This window comes from Macaca nemestrina, chromosome 2 (assembly GCF_043159975.1).
Source record: "Macaca nemestrina isolate mMacNem1 chromosome 2, mMacNem.hap1, whole genome shotgun sequence".
Taxonomy (NCBI): domain Eukaryota; kingdom Metazoa; phylum Chordata; class Mammalia; order Primates; family Cercopithecidae; genus Macaca; species Macaca nemestrina.
The window spans coordinates 94,055,350-94,073,519 of record NC_092126.1 but is presented as its reverse complement, the minus strand read 5'-3'; the positions used below and the strand labels follow the sequence as shown (position 1 = coordinate 94,073,519).

At 38.6% G+C, this 18,170-nt stretch overlaps 1 protein-coding gene across 11 annotated transcripts in view; it reads right to left on the bottom strand.

Moving 5' to 3' along the window:
- Positions 1–18,170, bottom strand: part of LOC105480086 (SRY-box transcription factor 2) — a 753,725-nt gene that overhangs the window by 640,074 nt on the left and 95,481 nt on the right. For all 11 annotated transcript variants that reach the window (XM_071091313.1, XM_071091315.1, XM_071091319.1 and 8 more), the window contains one exon: positions 1,497–1,537. The gene's annotated coding sequence lies outside the window, so the exon portion shown is untranslated. The remainder of the gene's footprint in view (positions 1–1,496; positions 1,538–18,170) is intronic.

Genomic DNA, 18,170 nt, shown 5'->3' with positions numbered 1-18,170 from the left:
CTTTTTACCATAGATCCCTCCCCCAGACTGTATGCATACAGGATCCTATGATCTCCTTATAAGTGTCATGTGCTAAACAATTATGCCACTGGAGCTATGGCTCATCTCCTAGTAAGTATATCTTGGCACTGAGCTTTATTTTCCACAAGCAGAAAGGAAAATCTAGTACTCATCCATTCCCATCTTCTCTTCCAGAGCCTCCTTATAGACAATATCTCTTTTCAGATACTCAAAACATGAAATATTAGGAATCACATTTCCTTTCCTAGAAAACAAAGCCCCTATCTAACCATACCCCTACCATTAAAAAAACTGGTAACCTCTGGACCTCCAGGAGACACTAAGCCACTTCCCTATGAAAGGGGAGGTACCATCACATTCTCTTAAGGACATTCAGAGTGACTCTGTGTCACCTATAACACTAGCGAGGAAAAATTCAATACTCCTGGATTGGGACCAGTCTCTCCTTTCACACCCTGGAGGTAGAGTTAGTTAACCAGTTGGAAGACTGGAGCCAGTGGACAAGAAATCTCAATTTGGAAAAGCAAATTAAGCAAAAGTCCCAAGCAGGGAAGACGAAATATCATTCTCCTTTTTTCTCCATCCAGATCAGTAGGACGCATCAACCTAAGAACCTAGGAAATTGTTACTGCTTAGAATACTCAAACTAAGCCAATCTATCACTGATAACGCTGGCAGATTTATTCTCTATCTGCAATATTTTTTGTTGTTTTATTTTTCAGTTGGTTTTGAATTGGGGTAGAGAAGGAATCTGAAATCTACCAAAAACCCTGACAGAAATATTATCATGTTAAATGTATATATTGGTGATAAAACGCACCCTAATTTCAGAAACATTAAAATGCCTTGGATTGAGGGATTTTGAATCAAAGAAGAAGCATGTATTCTTATAACCCAATCAGTTCATACTCACTCCTCCTTCAATTGTTGAATTCCCTTGGCATACTTTGTCATCCCAAATCTAGCCACTCCTGAAAGCATGTTTGGTAACCAATAATCAGATAGTGGTAGATCATATTTCAGTGTCTTAAACAAGAAAAATAATAATCATGCCAACCCATAAAAAATCCTCACTAATCATACCAAATATCAGTAAAACATTCTTCAATGACTATGTAATAACTCAACAGGAATTTCTACCTAGTATAAAATGTTTAATACACCAATAGCATCATCAATGAAGCCCAATAAACTTATTGGCTAAGCCTGTTTGTGAACAGTATGCGTGGATAATGGACAGTATCAGGTGAGAATTTCTTCTTCACTATAAAAACATATTTTAAGATAAATAATAAAATAACGTCTTAAAGATAATAAATTAAACCCCAAGTTAGTATCCCCAGGAACCTGGCAGGAGAAAACATGAGGCTGATGGAAAGATAAATCCTCAGATACCATAAAACATATTTAGACAATGGAGCCAAAAAGACATGATCTTATTGAGAAAAAAAATCTAAGATGGAGACACCACTCACCCACATTCTCTCTGTCTCTCCTTTCTTCCCTCCTTCATTCACTAAAAGAAAATTGTGGAAAGAGATTAGCATCCGTTCAATGGACCATACTGCAAGCACATTAACTCCTCATAGCATTGTTACAAGATAGGTATGATTGTCCCTAGTTTGGAAATAAAACATTGAGACTCAGAAAGGTTAAGTTACTTGCCTATAAGTCAGGTCACAATGTAGCCAGTAAATGGCAGAACTGAGATCCACATCCTGTCTGACCTAAAATCCCTAGTTTTTCCCATTAATTCCACCTTTTTAGTTGTTCAGGCCAAAAGTCTTGGAGTCATCCTTGGCTCTCTCTTTCTCTGACAATTCACATCTGACCTCTCAGCAATCTTGTTGGCTTTACCTCCAAATATATTCAAAATCTACCCAGCCCCAAGGACTCCTCTGCGACCATTCTGTCCATGCTATATCATCCACTCTTCCCAGGATGACTGCAAGGCAGCCTAGTCTCCCTGCTCCTGCTCTTAACCCCTAGTCTGTTTTTAACACATCAGAGTGATCCTAATCTACCCTAAGTCAGGTCATATCTCTCCTCTGCTCAAAGTTCTTCAAGGGCCTCCCAGAGTCATGCACAGAGGCATATGAGACCTGGGTTCATCCACACGCCCACTCCACATACCGTCTGACTCACTGCCTGCCCCTCTGTCTCACTCACTCCACCCCAACACTTTGAACACATCAGGCTTGCTCCCACCCTACAGTTATTGTACTAGTTGTTCCCTCTGTCTGGTACGTTCTTCCCTCATACGGCCACCTGATTCCTTCCCTCTTTGGGATTTTACTAAAATGTCACTTTCTCAATGAAGTCTACCCTGAAGTCACAGGTCTCCCCCACCTCATCCCTGATCCCCCTCACTCTGCTTTATTTTCCCGTGGCACTTACCCTCTCCAATATTCTGTGGAATGTATTGTGTATACGGTTTGTTGTCTTTCTCTACCCACTGTAATGTAAACTTCATGAAGTAAGGATTTGGGAGGGGGTTTTTGTTATTGTTCACAGATATATCAAGAGTCTAGAACAGTACCTGGCACACTGCAGGTGCTCAATAAATATTTATTGTTGCATACTGTCTCCAGGCCTTCCACTACCACATCAGTAGTTACTTCTTCATCTTTTAAAATACCTTTGGGTCATACAGTTCTATGAGAATCTGATGAAAGCTGTGGACTCTCTTCCCAGGAAAACACAAATGCATATTCAAACAAGTCCTTGTTTGTTTCAGTAGGTTCATGAACTTTCTGAAGACCACCATGGTGATCTAAAGCCATAAAGATATAGGCTACTTAGGTGCCATTGATAGGCCATATAGACACCGTGAATGGAGCAATAGTTTCTTTGCAGTGGAAGGCGCAAAGAACCAGGTGTCCTGTGTTATGGTAAGTGCTGGAGCAGGAGCTTCCAGAATGAGGACTTAGTAGACATAAGAGAGGCTTGGAATAATATCATGCTGGAACCATAGCAGCAGGTAAGTGGATAGAACATTCAGTGGTCTTCAAACCACCTCCTCTTTCCTTCTTCTTTGCTACTGTCACGCTGACTACCCCCTATCCCTTTACCAAATCTTGCCCTGGACTGCATTAAAGTTAGATCAGGAAGCAGGAGCTGGTCTCCCCTTGGTTGGGAAAGCTCCATAGATAGTTTTTTGGGTCTACAGTGGTGAGGGGGAAAGACACTACCAAGGAGAGGAAATTGGAAAGGTAAGAAAATTCCAGTGGCCTCCCAGCTGGGACCGTCATTCCCAATTGTTCATTCATTCATGTGTGGGTGTGACTACATCAGAGACTTCCTTAAGAAAGAGGAAAATAAATACATTTAACGGCTTTTTACTCTTCAGAGAAGAAAATACCTCTACAAATATATAATCAGAATCAATCAGAATTGTAAAGCACTAAGAAATGCAAAAATATGTTTGTTAGAACACAAAGGATGTTTTAGAGAAGATTAATGGTCTCAGTTTTCTTTGCAATGATACCTTAAAATAGTAGACCATTGATTGAAAAATTCATGAACTGAACAGACAGAAATATTTGGTCTTTCATGTTCCATTTGCTTTCTTGAAACAGAAAAATCACTCAGGTAAATAATAAAATGAGCAGAGATGAGAGGGGGTGAAGGCGCCATTCCAGTAATTGGAAAGCAAACACAAAATTCAACACAACCAGCCTCTTTCAAGTACGCTACTACAGTAGCTCTGAGAGCAGAATATAATGAAACTGAACTGAATAACTGCTTTAAATGTCTGCTTAAAGGGCCAGTGTGAAGAGAAGAGGCTGGAAAGTCCACTGATGCAAAGGAAGCAGCAGTGTGAGGGCTCAGGCAGAGTCTGTCAAGTGAGAGGGGGATGCAGCAAGATTGAGAAGATTGAAGAATCTGCCGGATCAAAAAAAAGCCATTGATTTCAGTAGTTAAAATTCCCCAAATATTGAAATGTTACAGTGAGGATGTCCAGGTGAATAGTAATAGTATGGATTCTTCTCAGAACCAGATGTGTAAAATCGAAGTTGAAAAAAAATCCCACAGACTGAAGATAAATAAACAGTGTATTGTTCTGTTTCTGTAAGTGACTGACAGTCCTGCGTTCCCTGTGGATGGCCCTGAACTGGGCTCTTCCCTGCAGCCCCATAATAACATTTGTTAGAAACAGGAACACCCAGTCCTGGAGAAGCACCCCCATGTTTACATGGGCCTCTCACGTCCATGATCTCATCCAGCCTCAAACAGTCCTGTGTCACCACCTTAGGGGTGTGGTGACAAGGCAAGGTCACTAAGCTCATAGGGTGACTTCCCTGGATCACACAATGTGAAACTGTCAAACTGTCCACTCAAAAATAAATAGGTCAGAGAACTTCATTAATGTCATATGTCTACAATCTCTTCTTCCAAGCTCCAAATTTATAACCCTAGTGAAATCTAGGCTTTACATTGGCTCCAGGAGTTTCCGAACAAGGCAGTCCTTTGAAACACACTTTAAGAAATCTTCCCTCAGGTTTTAGATCAGTGATTCTCAAAGTGTAGTCTGTGAGCCTTTGGCATCAATACTAGTAGGGAACCCAACAGAAACACAAATTCTTGGACCTGCACCCCAGACATACTGAAATGGGAATAGTTAGGTGGTGCCCAGCAATCAGTGTTTTAACAGGCCCTCCAGGTGATGCTGATGCCCACCCAAATTAGGAAGTTCTGACTTACATGATTGAGTTTGTGTAGTAGGGAGGATAGACTTCCTGTGACATGGATGTCAGGTCCCATTTGCACACAGGGAATTCTGAATCAGGTTCTATAGGGAGAGTAGCCTTTGGAAGCAATCATAACAGTTTTGAGAGCCTATCAAAAGGCTATTCTAAGTCAAACCCCACAAAACTAGGTAAATTTGCCACCAAAATACTACCGAGAGACCATTAATGAGTGATCAGGACTTGTTTCAAAGAAAAACTAAAGGATAACAACAGAACGAATACTACTAACTTTGAAACAAACCAATGGCAAACCACCAAGCTAATTTTTCTGAAAATTTCCTATTCTCCCACAACTGAGGACAACCATTTAAAGAGCTACTAGGAAAAAAAAAAAAAATGGCTCCACCTCTGAAATACCAGTGACATCATGGCATCAGGGCAGCAACAGCATTTATACAACATTGTACTGACTGTGAAGCATTTTCACATTTCATGCTTGGCACTACCAACTATCAGCCAGGGAAGGTAGGATGGAAATCACTGGCCTCATTTATAGATGAAAATATTGAGTCCTACTAAACTTTTTAAAAGCTAAATGATCTGACATTCTGAAATAGGCAAAACTATGGAGACAGTAAAAAAGAACCAGTGGTTGCCAGAGTTTGGGAAGGGGAGAGAGGGATGAAGAGGCAGAATACAGAGGATTTTTAGGGCAGGAAAACTGCACTGTATACTGTAATGCTGGATACATGGCAGTATACATTTAACCAAACACACAGAATGTACACCTATAGTGAACCCAAATGTCAATTACAGACTTTAGGTGATTATGATGTGTCAGTGTAGGTTGGTTAACTGTAACAAATGTACTACTCTAGTGGGGATGTTGATAGTAGGAGAGGCTGTGCATGTGTGGGGCTAGGGAATATATGGAAAATCTCTGTATCTTCATCTCGGTTTTCCTGTGGAACTAAAGCTGCTATTTTTAAGTGTATTTTTTAAAAAGCTAAATGAATTAACAAGACTATCCAAATAATTAGAGGCAGAGCCAGGATTAGAACCCAGGTTTCAGACTTCAATCCAGACTCCTATATTGATTCCTATGACCTACTTCCTATAGATTCCTAAGAACCTTGCTGCGGGGCATATGACTGGGAGGGCACCCGGGGCATTTCTGTGTAGAGGACTATGTGCTCGCAAATGAGGCATTCCCGATAAGTCCTGCTCTTGCAAACGAAGCAGGGCGTTGGGGGCTTGTTTATGTGTAAACATCTTGAAAATCCAGAAAGTCAAGGAAAGGTCAGAAAAACAACAATGTGTCTTGTGACTTGGCAACATTCCACAAACGACTATATAAAATAAAGCAGAGCGCGCCATTGGAGGCGGCCGCCATGTTTGTCTTGTCTTGTGTTGTCTTGTGTGTTCATTCCTTTGTTTAGGAAACAGGCGGACCCCAACTTCTGGGTGAATAAGGCCCTTCCATCCCTCAACAGCAGCATAAGTGTGTGTGAAAAAGGAGAGGCGATGATTCTGGCAGTTCTGTAAAATTCATCCAGACATGGGAAAAATTTGAATGTTCTTAATTATGTCCACAGTTGTACTGTGTCACATATAATATATATGTCATTCATATTTAATGTCAGAAATTTACATTATTATTTAGCATCTTGGTTATAGTTTTACCTTCTCAATTTTGTTTCTGGAGTCTAATATTAGACTTAATATCTATTCAGAAAATGTAAGCAACTTGGTGGGAGGGGAGAAATTCTTAGAAGCCTTTCAGAGGCTGGGAGAGTCCAACTTCAAATTCAATATTGGCCTTGGATAATCCTTAGGCAAATAAGTGCATACTTAAAAACACATAGCCTAGAAATCCTTAATATTTCCATGAAACCCTCCATTTATAATTTAGTTTCTGAGTTTCCTGTACAGAAAACACTCCTAGAGAATTACCCTGTAGGAGTAAGGGTGAAATGGTAACCAGATCTTACAAAAGCTACAGTGCAGATTCTAATTCTCCCAATAACATATTGATATTAGTATGGTTAAAGTGATCTGCTTCTACTATAAGTGCATCTGGAAACTAAAGAAAATCATCTTTGAAAATCATCCAGAAACTCTATAATTTATACTACCAAGAGTAAGGATCAAACTAAAAAACTAGACAACAGAAACAGACCATCAGGTGATCATTTATTAGATTTACCAGACACAAACTTTAAAATAACTATGATTAATATGTTTAGGAAAATAAAAGTCAAGGTGAAAAAGTTTTCCAGAGAACTGATATCTATGACAAAGAATCAAATGCAACTTACAGAACTACAAAAGAATATTACATTCTTTTCCAACAACTACATGAGCTTGGTAATGAATCTTAAGATAGCTGCAGCCCTGGCCAGGCACGGTGGCTCATACCTGTATCCTAGCACTTTGGGAGGCCCAGGCGGGCAGATCACAAGGTCAGGAGTTCGAGACGAGCCTGGCCAATATAGTAAAACCCCATCTCTACTAAAAATACAAAAATTATCCAGGCGTGGTGGCGGGTGCCTGTAGTCTCAGCTACTCCGGAGGCTGTGGCAGGAGAATCGCTTGAACCGAGGAGGCAGAGGTTGCAGTGAGCTGAGATCATGCCATTGCACTCCAGCCTAGGTGACAGAGCAAGACTCCATTTCCAAAAAAAAAAAAAAAAAAAAAAAAAAAGATAGCTGTAGCCCCAGCCAACACCTTAATTGCAGCTTTGTGAGAGACCCTGGAGCAAAGGACCCAGCTATACTGTTCCCAGAATCATGACTCACAAAAACTGTGAAATGATAAATGTCTGCTGGTTTTAAGACTGTAAGTTGTTAACTTGTTATGCAGCAGTGATGACTAATTCAAGCACATAGAATAAGTGAGTAAAGGGGAAAAAATTAAATGGTATGTTTTAAATAAATAGAGTAGTAATTACTTCAACTGTAAATTAAATTAATATTTGTTATTAAACTGGATTATCAATTGAATTTTTATTTTAAAGATATAACTATAGGCTGCTTACAAGAGATATGCTTTAAAAATACACATGTAGAATAGTTGAAAATGCAAGAATGGAAAAAATATAATACAATGTAAACACAAGCAAAAATTATACTAATGTTTAGATATTTGGATAATTAAAATTACTTGAGATAAAGAGGGTAATTTTATAATGAAAAAAGTCACTTCACCAGGAAAATATAACAATTTTAAATTTGTACTCACTTAGAAGCATAACCTCAAAGTGTATTTTTAAAATACAATAATTTTAAGGAGAAATAGACAAATCCACAATCATAGTGGGAGAGTTTAACATACCTTTTGCAAAAATTGATAAACAAAAATCAGTAAGAATACAGAAAACGTTAATAGTGCAATTAAGAAATCTACCCTCAAGCATATATAGAACATTGATCCTAAAAACTGCAGAATATGCATTCTTTTAAAGAGTATGTACAGAATTTACTGTAATTGACCACATATCATTCCATAAAACACATTTCAATATATTTTAAAGATTAGAATTTATTTACTTATGTTCTCTTGGCCATACCAGAATTAAGGTAAAAATCAAATACCAAAAAAATTAACAGAAAATCTCCAAATGCTGCAAAGTTAAGCACCACACTTAGATAAATAACTAATGGGTCAAATAAATTTCAAAAGACATTTTAAAATATTTCATACTGAAATTTTAATAAATTACACAAACGAAGAAAATGAAAAAGTGCAATCATTACTAACTAGCATAGGCGTCAGTAAACTTTTTCCGCAAAGGGTGAGAGTAATATTTTAAGTTTTGCAGACCATATAATTTCTATCACAACTATTGAGTTCTACTGTTGTATCACAAAAGCTGCCATAGACAACAAGTAAGTGAATGAGCCTATGTTCCAATAAAATTTTATTTGCAAAAAAAAGTGACAGGCAGGATTTGGCCTACTTTGTTGACTTGAAGAAAAACTAAGATTTGAATAAAAGAAGAAATATAATCAGAGCATACCTTTTAGCTCAGTGGTGAACAATATTTAGATAGTATTAATATGGTAAATTCTGACTATTGACTTCAGCAATAAATATAATATAATTATAATAGGAGGAGTGGAGAAGGAAAAAGAGCAAACCCACAACTATCAAGCAGGAAACAGACTGCCTAACTGAAAAAACAAGAGATTGCAACATAAGCACGTTTACAAAATACCAGAAAAAAGCACTTTTAAAAGTTTAAAGTGATGGTATTTAGGTAGTGTGCCTGTAAAGAGGAATTAGAAGAGGCTATTGGTTTTTTGTTTTTTGTTTTCTGTTTTTGTTTTTGTTTTTGTTTTGAGCAATAAAGCTTTTTAATCACCTGGGTACAGGCGGGCTGAGTCCGAAAAGAGAGTCAGCAAAGGGTGGTGGTATTATCATTAGTTCTTATAGGTTTGGGATAGGCGTACAAAGTACATTCTCAAGAACAGCGAGAATATTACAAAGTACCTTCTTAAGGGCGGGGGAGAATATTACAAAGTACCTTCTTTTCATATTCAAAATAAATCCAAAGATGCTATTTATTGTAAGTCTCATAAAACAGGGTTATCAAAAGCACTGGCATGCCAATGTTTTCTTGTGTAATTAATTTCTTTCTACAATAAATCTATTTGGCTTCTGTTTCACCTTAGCTGTCATAGACATGTCATTTAGGTATCATATTGCCAGTATTAACCTTTTGTTTGTTAGGACATAAGACCTAAGAATCTAGACATTAATCTGATCTGATTGTTCTGTTTGTTATAGTTAGCCTGTGCTCCTTTTTTATTTTTATTTTATTTTTTTTTTGAGACGGAGTCTCGCTCTGTCACCCAGGCTGGAGAGCAGTGGCACGATCTCAGCTCAATGCGACCTCCGCCTCCCAGGTTCACACCATTCTCCTGCCTCAGCCTCCCCAGTAGCTGGGACTACAGGCACCTGCCACCATGCCTGGCTAATTTTTTGAATTTTTAGTAGAGATGGGGTTTCACCGTGGTAGTCAGGATGGTCTCGATCTCCTGACCTCATGATCCGCCCCACCTCGGGCCTCCCAAAGTGCTGGGATTACAGGCATGAGCCACCGTGCCTCGCCGAGACTACTGGTTTTTTGTACAAGATCATTAGTAGTACTATTTGAATCTTCAATGTGCATTTATTACTTAAATTAAAATAATTTTACATTATATAAACAAGGAGAGAGAGAGAGATCATTACAATAAAAGCACCCAAATGAATCAGGGCTCTTTGTATCCATACTCCTTTGCATTAAAACATTTTCTTCCATCAAGACGTGGAGTCTATTTCTCCACTCTCTTAACCTGGGCTGGCTTCAAGACATGCTTTAATCAACAGAACACCGGGGAGTTAGAACAGAAGGCACACCACATTTACTCATCCACAGCAATTCTGAAATCCAGCTGAACACATGTTCTCAGGTACTCTGGTTCTGGGGGCAGTGAATTTTCCTGGCTCTACAGTTTGGCAGTTGTTCCCTCATCCAGCATTTTACTCAGCCTTTGGTTCCACCTTCTAGGCTCTTGGCTCCATTCCCTGAATCATCCTTCCCTTTCCATTAGAAATGACCCATGTTGAGCTCAGTTAGAAGCTCAGAAGTTGCTTATTAGAAAGACAGAAAAAGAGGCTGGGTGCAGTGGCTCACACTTGTAATCCCAGAACTTTGAAAGGCCAAGGCGGGTGGATCACCTGAGGTGGGAGTTCAAGAACAGCCTGACCAACATGGAGAAACCCCGTCTCTATTAAAAATACAAAATTAGCAGGGCATGGTGGCGCATGACTGTAATCCCAGCTACTCAAGAGGCTGAGGGAGGAGAATCACTTGCACCCAAGAGGCGGAGGTTGGGGTGAGTCAAGATCACGCCATTGCACTCCAGCCTGGGCAACAAGAGTGAAACTGTCTGGAAAGGAAAGGAAAAGGAAAGCGGGGGAAGGGGAGGGAAGAGGAGGGAAAACGAAAAATGTGCACATCCTCTGACCCAAGAATTCTGCTCTTAGGACTACACCCAACAGGCCTGTTTATGCAATATATAGATACACTGTGTGTATGTGTATGCACATGTGTGTGTATTTAATTGAAAGTGTAACACTAAAGCACTAGAAATAATGTAAGTCAATCAATGGAGGGTGTTAATTGTAGTGCCTGACACATAATAGAAGCTCAATAAATATGACAATGAAAAATTGTGATAGAGTACTTACGAATTTAAACTTTCAGCCAATGGAAAAAGATCAGACACTAAAATTCACATTTTTAGCTCTAGGATATTATTTAAGACATAGTCTTTCAATATTACTCTTTCCATCTAGCTGAGTCTCTAAATAAAGATAAGATCCATTCATTCATCAAATAGAAAAAGGTTTGTTACAATGCTAGCTAAAGAGCCTCCTGAGTCTGTCAAATCTACCAGAACAAGTCACCTTCCTCTCCTTTCACTCAATTAATTAAGGCAAACTTCACCACAAAGAAACACCTGTTGTTTCTAAAAGGCCACATAAAATAAAGGGAGGAATAAGACTAAAGGAAAGATTTTTAAAACACCCAAGCTTTTATAATAAAATCAAAAGCATCCCCCTTAGAACAAAAGGAGTAAAGGTAAATATTTAAGTTAAAATGTCATATTTCTAGCTTAGCGAAAATATGGAATACACAACAAAAAAAGAGAATTTTAGACCAATATCCCTGATGAACATCGATGCAAAAATCCTCAATAAAATACTGGCAAACAGGATTCAGCAACACATCAAAAAGCTTATCCACCATGATCAAGTGGGCTTCATCCCTGGGATGCAAGGCTGGTTCAACATTCGCAAATCAATAAACATAATCCAGCATATAAACAGAACCAAAGACAAGAACCACATGATTATCTCAATAGATGCAGAAAAGGCTTTTGACAAAATTCAACAGCCCTTCATGCTAAAAACGCTCAATAAATTCGGTATTGATGGAACGTACCTCAAAATAATAAGAGCTATTTATGACAGACCCACAGCCAATATCATACTGAATGGGCAAAACCTGGAAAAATTCCCTTTGAAAACTGGCACAAGACAGGGATGCCCTCTCTCACCACTCCTATTCAACATAGTGTTGGAAGTTCTGGCTAGGGCAATCAGGCAAGAGAAAGAAATCAAGGGTATTCAGTTAGGAAAAGAAGAAGTCAAATTGTCCCTGTTTGCAGATGACATGATTATATATTTAGAAAACCCCATTGTCTCAGCCCAAAGTCTCCTTAAGCTGATAAGCAACTTCAGCAAAGTCTCAGGATACAAAATTAATGTGCAAAAATCACAAGCATTCTTATACACCAGTAACAGACAAACAGAGAGCCAAATCAGGAATGAACTTCCATTCACAATTGCTTCAAAGAGAATAAAATACCTAGGAATCCAACTTACAAGGGATGTAAAGGACCTCTTCAAGGAGAACTACAAACCACTGCTCAGTGAAATCAAAGAGGACACAAACAAATGGAAGAACATACCATGCTCATGGATAGGAAGAATCAATATCGTGAAAATGGCCATACTGCCCAAGGTAATTTATAGATTCAATGCCATCCCCATCAAGCTACCAATGAGTTTCTTCACAGAATTGGAAAAAACTGCTTTAAAGTTCATATGGAACCAAAAAAGAGCCCGCATCTCCAAGACAATCCTAAGTCAAAAGAACAAAGCTGGAGGCATCACGCTACCTGACTTCAAACTATACTACAAGGCTACAGTAACCAAAACAGCATGGTACTGGTACCAAAACAGAGATATAGACCAATGGAACAGAACAGAGTCCTCAGAAATAATACCACACATCTACAGCCATCTGATCTTTGACAAACCTGAGAGAAACAAGAAATGGGGAAAGGATTCCCTATTTAATAAATGGTGCTGGAAAAATTGGCTAGCCATAAGTAGAAAGCTGAAACTGGATCCTTTCCTTACTCCTTATACGAAAATTAATTCAAGATGGATTAGAGACTTAAATGTTAGACCTAATACCATAAAAATCCTAGAGGAAAACCTAGGTAGTACCATTCAGGACATAGGCATGGGCAAAGACTTCATGTCTAAAACACCAAAAGCAACAGCAGCAAAAGCCAAAATTGACAAATGGGATCTAATTAAACTAAAGAGCTTCTGCACAGCAAAAGAAACTACCATCAGAGTGAACAGGCAACCTACAGAATGGGAGAAAATTTTTGCAATCTACACATCTGACAAAGGGCTAATATCCAGAACCTACAAAGAACTGAAACAAATTTACAAGAAAAAAAACAAACAACCCCATCAAAAAGTGGGCAAAGGATATGAACAGACATTTCTCAAAAGAAGACATTCATACAGCCAACAGACACATGACAAAATGCTCATCATCACTGGCCATCAGAGAAATGCAAATCAAAACCACAATGAGATACCATCTCACACCAGTTAGAATGGCGATCATTAAAAACTCAGGAAACAACAGGTGCTGGAGAGGATGTGGAGAAATAGGAACGCTTTTACACTGTTGGTGGGATTATAAACTAGTTCAACCATTATGGAAAACAGTATGGCGATTCCTCAAGGATCTAGAACTAGATGTACCATATGACCCAGCCATCCCATTACTGGGTATATACCCAAAGGATTATAAATTATGCTGCTATCAAGACACATGCACACGTATGTTTATTGCGGCACTATTCACAATAGCAAAGACTTGGAATCAACCCAAATGTCCATCAGTGACAGATTGGATTAAGAAAATGTGGCACATATACACCATGGAATACTATGCAGCCATAAAAAAGGATGAGTTTGTGTCCTTTGTAGGGACATGGATGCAGCTGGAAACCATCATTCTTAGCAAACTATCACAAGAACAGAAAACCAAACACCGCATGTTCTCACTCATAGGTTGGAACTGAACAATGAGATCACTTGGACTCGGGAAGGGGAACATCACACACCGGGGCCTATCATGGGGAGGGGGAGGGGAGAGGGATTGCATTGGGAGTTATACCTGATGTAAATGACGAGTTGATGGGTGCAGCACAGCAACATGGCACAAGTATACATATGTAACAAACCTGCACGTTATGCACATGTACCCTACAACTTAAAGTATAATAATAATAAATAAATTTTAAAATAAAATAAAATATGGAATAAATAAGTATAAATAAAGAAAAATTATTAAAGACTTTAAAAGGCAAATATTCTTGCACAAAAAATGTCAAATATAAAGCCCAGGAATTTTCAGTGTGGGCAAAGGATAGGAGGTATGCTTGCTTCTTTTTATTTTTCTTTTTTTTGAGATGGAGTCTTGCCCTAGTTGCCCAGGCTGGAGTGCAATGGCGCAATTTTGGCTCACCACAACCTTCACCTCCCAGGTTCAAGTGATTCTCCTGCCTCAGCCTCCTGAGTAGCTGGGATTACAGGCACCTGCCACCACACCCAGCTACTTTTTTGTATTTTCAGTAGAGACAGGGTTTCACCATGTTGCCCAGGCTGTTCTCAAACTCCTGACCTCAGGTAATCCACCTGCCTCAGCCTCCCAAAGTGCTGAGATTATAGGGATGAGCCACTGCACCTGGTCAGAGGTATGCTTTTTAATACATATTCCAAAAATAATTATTAATATTTAGTCATGAATTTAAATTTTTCTGTAAACTTTATATAACATTAAAGAAGAGTCTGACATTTTTGTATTCTTTAAGAAGCATAGGATAAATGTCCCATTTCAGATCTACTGAACTAGAACCTCTGATGTCTTTGAACAAAGTTTTGAGACTCACTACTAGAAAACACCAAGTTAAATACACATCACACCAATACTATATATGAATATTTAAAAGAAATCATTTTAATACATATTAAACATTGATGTGTCATAAACATTCATTAAAAAGCCAACACACTAGAAATTGTTCCTTTCATTATTTCAAAAAATGAATAATATTATTTCACATTTACATTGCCAAAACATTTATTATGTTGGTATTATTATTTAACAGATACAAATCCTAGGCTCAGAAAGGTTAAGAAATTTTCTGAGGACCACTCAACTGGAAAAGAGCATAGCGAATATCTTGGTATGTTCTCACATTGCTATAAAGAACTACATGAGACTGGGTAATTTATAAAGAAAAAAAGCTTAATTGGCTCACAGTTCCATTGACTGTACAGAAAGCATGGCTAGGGGACCCTCAGGAAACTTAAAATCATGGCAGAACATGAAGGGGAAACAAGGCACATCTTCACGTGGCCAACAGGAGAGACAGCAAAGGGGGAAGTGCTACACACGCTTTTTGTTTTGTTTTGTTTTGTTTTTGAGATGGAATTTCACTCTTGCTGTCCAGGCCACACTACAATGGTGCCATCTTGGCTCACTGCAACCTCCACCTCCCGGGTTCAAGCGATTCTCATGCCTCAGTCTCCCGAGTAGCTGGGATTACAGGTATGGGACACCATGCCCACCTAATTTTGTATTTTTAGTAGAGACAGGGTTTCACCATGTTGGCCAGCCTGGTCTAGAACTCCTGACTTCAGGTGATCCACCCCCCTCGGCCTCCCAAAGTCCTGAGATTACAGGCATGAGCCACTGCACCCAGCTGCTACACACTTTTAAACAACCAGATCTCATGAGAACTCACTGTCACCACCAGAACAGCAAGGGGGAAATCTGCACCCATAATCCAATCACCTCCCACCAAGTCCCTCTGCCAACATTGGGGATTACAATCCAACAGAAGATTTGGGTGGGGACACAGAGCCAAATTATATCCATGGACGTTCAAACCAAGGCATCTCATGCCAAGTCCAAGGCATGTTCTACAGCAACACACAGTTTCCATGAAGTGGTCCAAGAAATGAGGGAGCCAGAAAGGAAGCCTCCTCTGATACCACTCTTCCTTTCTCACTGGCTGTGATTATCTTTAAACATGTTCCTTTCTGTTAATATCTATCTGGAGATTTTTCCCTCTATAGATTGAGTGCATTCAGTCATTCATTCATGCTGTCTTCTTTTTAATTTCCTCAGAACCCTGCCTAATATTCTGAACAAAGAAAAAAAAATCTGCAAATGCAAGTGCTCTGGACCACTTCATTATGAGAATAAGTTGTCATGAAAATTGAACTATGCTTCATCTCTTTACTCCTGGTATAGCAAACCTCTAGATGTCCCATTCTAAAATCTTCTGTGAAAATTTTATGTTCTTCTGATAAATAAGCCAAAGGTTCCCAAACTTGAATGTTAATCAGAAGTACCTGGGAAGCTCATTAAAAAATAAAAGACTGGACCCCAATTCAAGGCTACTGAAACTGAACTTCCAATGTCCTTGAACCAGTTTTTGCCAATCACTGCTATAAGATACCAGCAGAAATACACAAACAACTTTTATACCAAGCTGTCCATTCTTAGACTTTGTTTATGTGTTCAAATTGAGAGACTTAACACAATTTAAAGGAATCAAAACAGATCTGTAGCTGAAGGCATCCTGTCCTGGATGGGAACCAGGTAGAAAACAGTGTTAAAGGAGAGAATTGTGCCTACCTACAAGGTGGGAGAACTCTACCTGGAGTTGAAATCAATAGCCGTAGATTCCAGAGTCAGCTCTGTCCCTATGTAAGTCATAGACTAACACAGGCCTCAGCAGGTTTCTGTGACATTACTGTTTCTTTCTGACTATTCCTTCTTCATCTCCTTTGAACTTTGTTCCCTCTGCTTGTCCTTAAATGTGGCTGTCCTTTAGACTCCTGTCCTCAGTTACTCTTTGAACTATCTACACTAATCCTGCCTCATTTCAAGTCCCCATGTCTTGAATGACTTATCTACGTGCTGATATTTCCCAATTCTGTATCTTCACTTACTGTCCTCAGCTGCACTCCTATGTACAAGACCCCAGACTTACAGTGACAGTTTACAGCCTTTCCTCATCACTGACTGATTTCTACCAGCTAAGGTAGAACACTTTTAACTTTTCATTACTCCTTTTTAGATAAAGACAGATTACCAGCAATAGGAATATGGTCAAGTACGTTATAATACTTATATCTAATAGAACATTACACAGCCATATAAAATGGCAGTTTGAAAAACTATGCAAAATATGGGGAAATAGAGTATATTGTTACAAAAGAGAGTAGCAAATTTTATCTCTATTATGATTATGTGGGAGACAAGAACATGCCACCCCAAAATATGCTTCTTTGGCTTAAGGATTGTTTTGAACCCAAGGCAACTGAGAGGGCAGGAAAGCTCTCTGCCTTCTAATTGCCTAAAAGCAGGATATAAATTTAGAAAGACAAGAGTAACCCTCCTCCCTTCTCTAGCAGCGAGGACAAAGGTTAACCACTGAAGACAATATTAGACCTTATTGGCCTGGAGATGGCATCAGATGACTCAACATGAACAAGCTTTACTAACTAGCCCTTATCTGCCATTTATTTGCCTTCTCACAATTTTCTGTCCCTACAGACACAGTTCTCTTCCTTTGTTCTGTCACTATGCTAAAAATTTACTATTCTTTGCTGAAGATGCTATATAAGCTAGAATTCAAAACTACCTCTTTGAGAACTACTCAGCCCCCAGGTATTTCCCACATATATATGAAATATATTAGTAAACTTCTGTTTGTTTTTCTCTAGTTAATCTGTCTCTCATTATAGGGATTCATTGCAACTAAGAACTCATGGGGGTTGAGGAAAAAGTTACTTTTCCTCCTCTACCATTCTAATGTAAAAAGGTCAAAAATATTGGACTAGAACTGGAAAGGAATATAGAAAATGACAGTTTATTGTTACTTAGATTTCTGGGTGGTTCTTCCCCATTAAGAGATTTCCATTATTAATTTATCATTTATGCAAATATATAGTTTATATATGATCATCTTAATTTGTTTAGTTATTCTAATCTTAATAACAAGTTTGTGGGGATAAATAATAATATAACAGCTGCTCTTTAATTTTGTAAACAGTAAGATGCTATAAAGCAACCCAGGCTGTTCTTGTAACATGTTTGCCATACTAACATACTATGAAAATAACCACATCCATCTGCTCATATCTCAGAACACTTTTCCAGGAGTCTCACCATGTCCTATACCAGTATATGATTATGCTTATGAGATAAATGGGATCATTACAACTACTTTAAAGATGAGGAAACTGAGGAACAGAAAGATTTAAAAACTTCATCAAAGGCTAGTCACAAGTCAGAATGATTTTCAACTCATTGATATTTACTCAACTAACAATCAGAATACATGTCAAATTTCTTACTAACTGTTCTTAGCTGTTAATACACAGTATAATTTGTCTGGGTAAAGGAAATATTATGAAGGAGGGCAGGGCCAAGATGGCCGACTAGAAACAGCAGCAATCAGAGGCTCCCATAGAAAAGAACCAGAATAAGCGTGTGAATCCTTCACCGGCAACCAA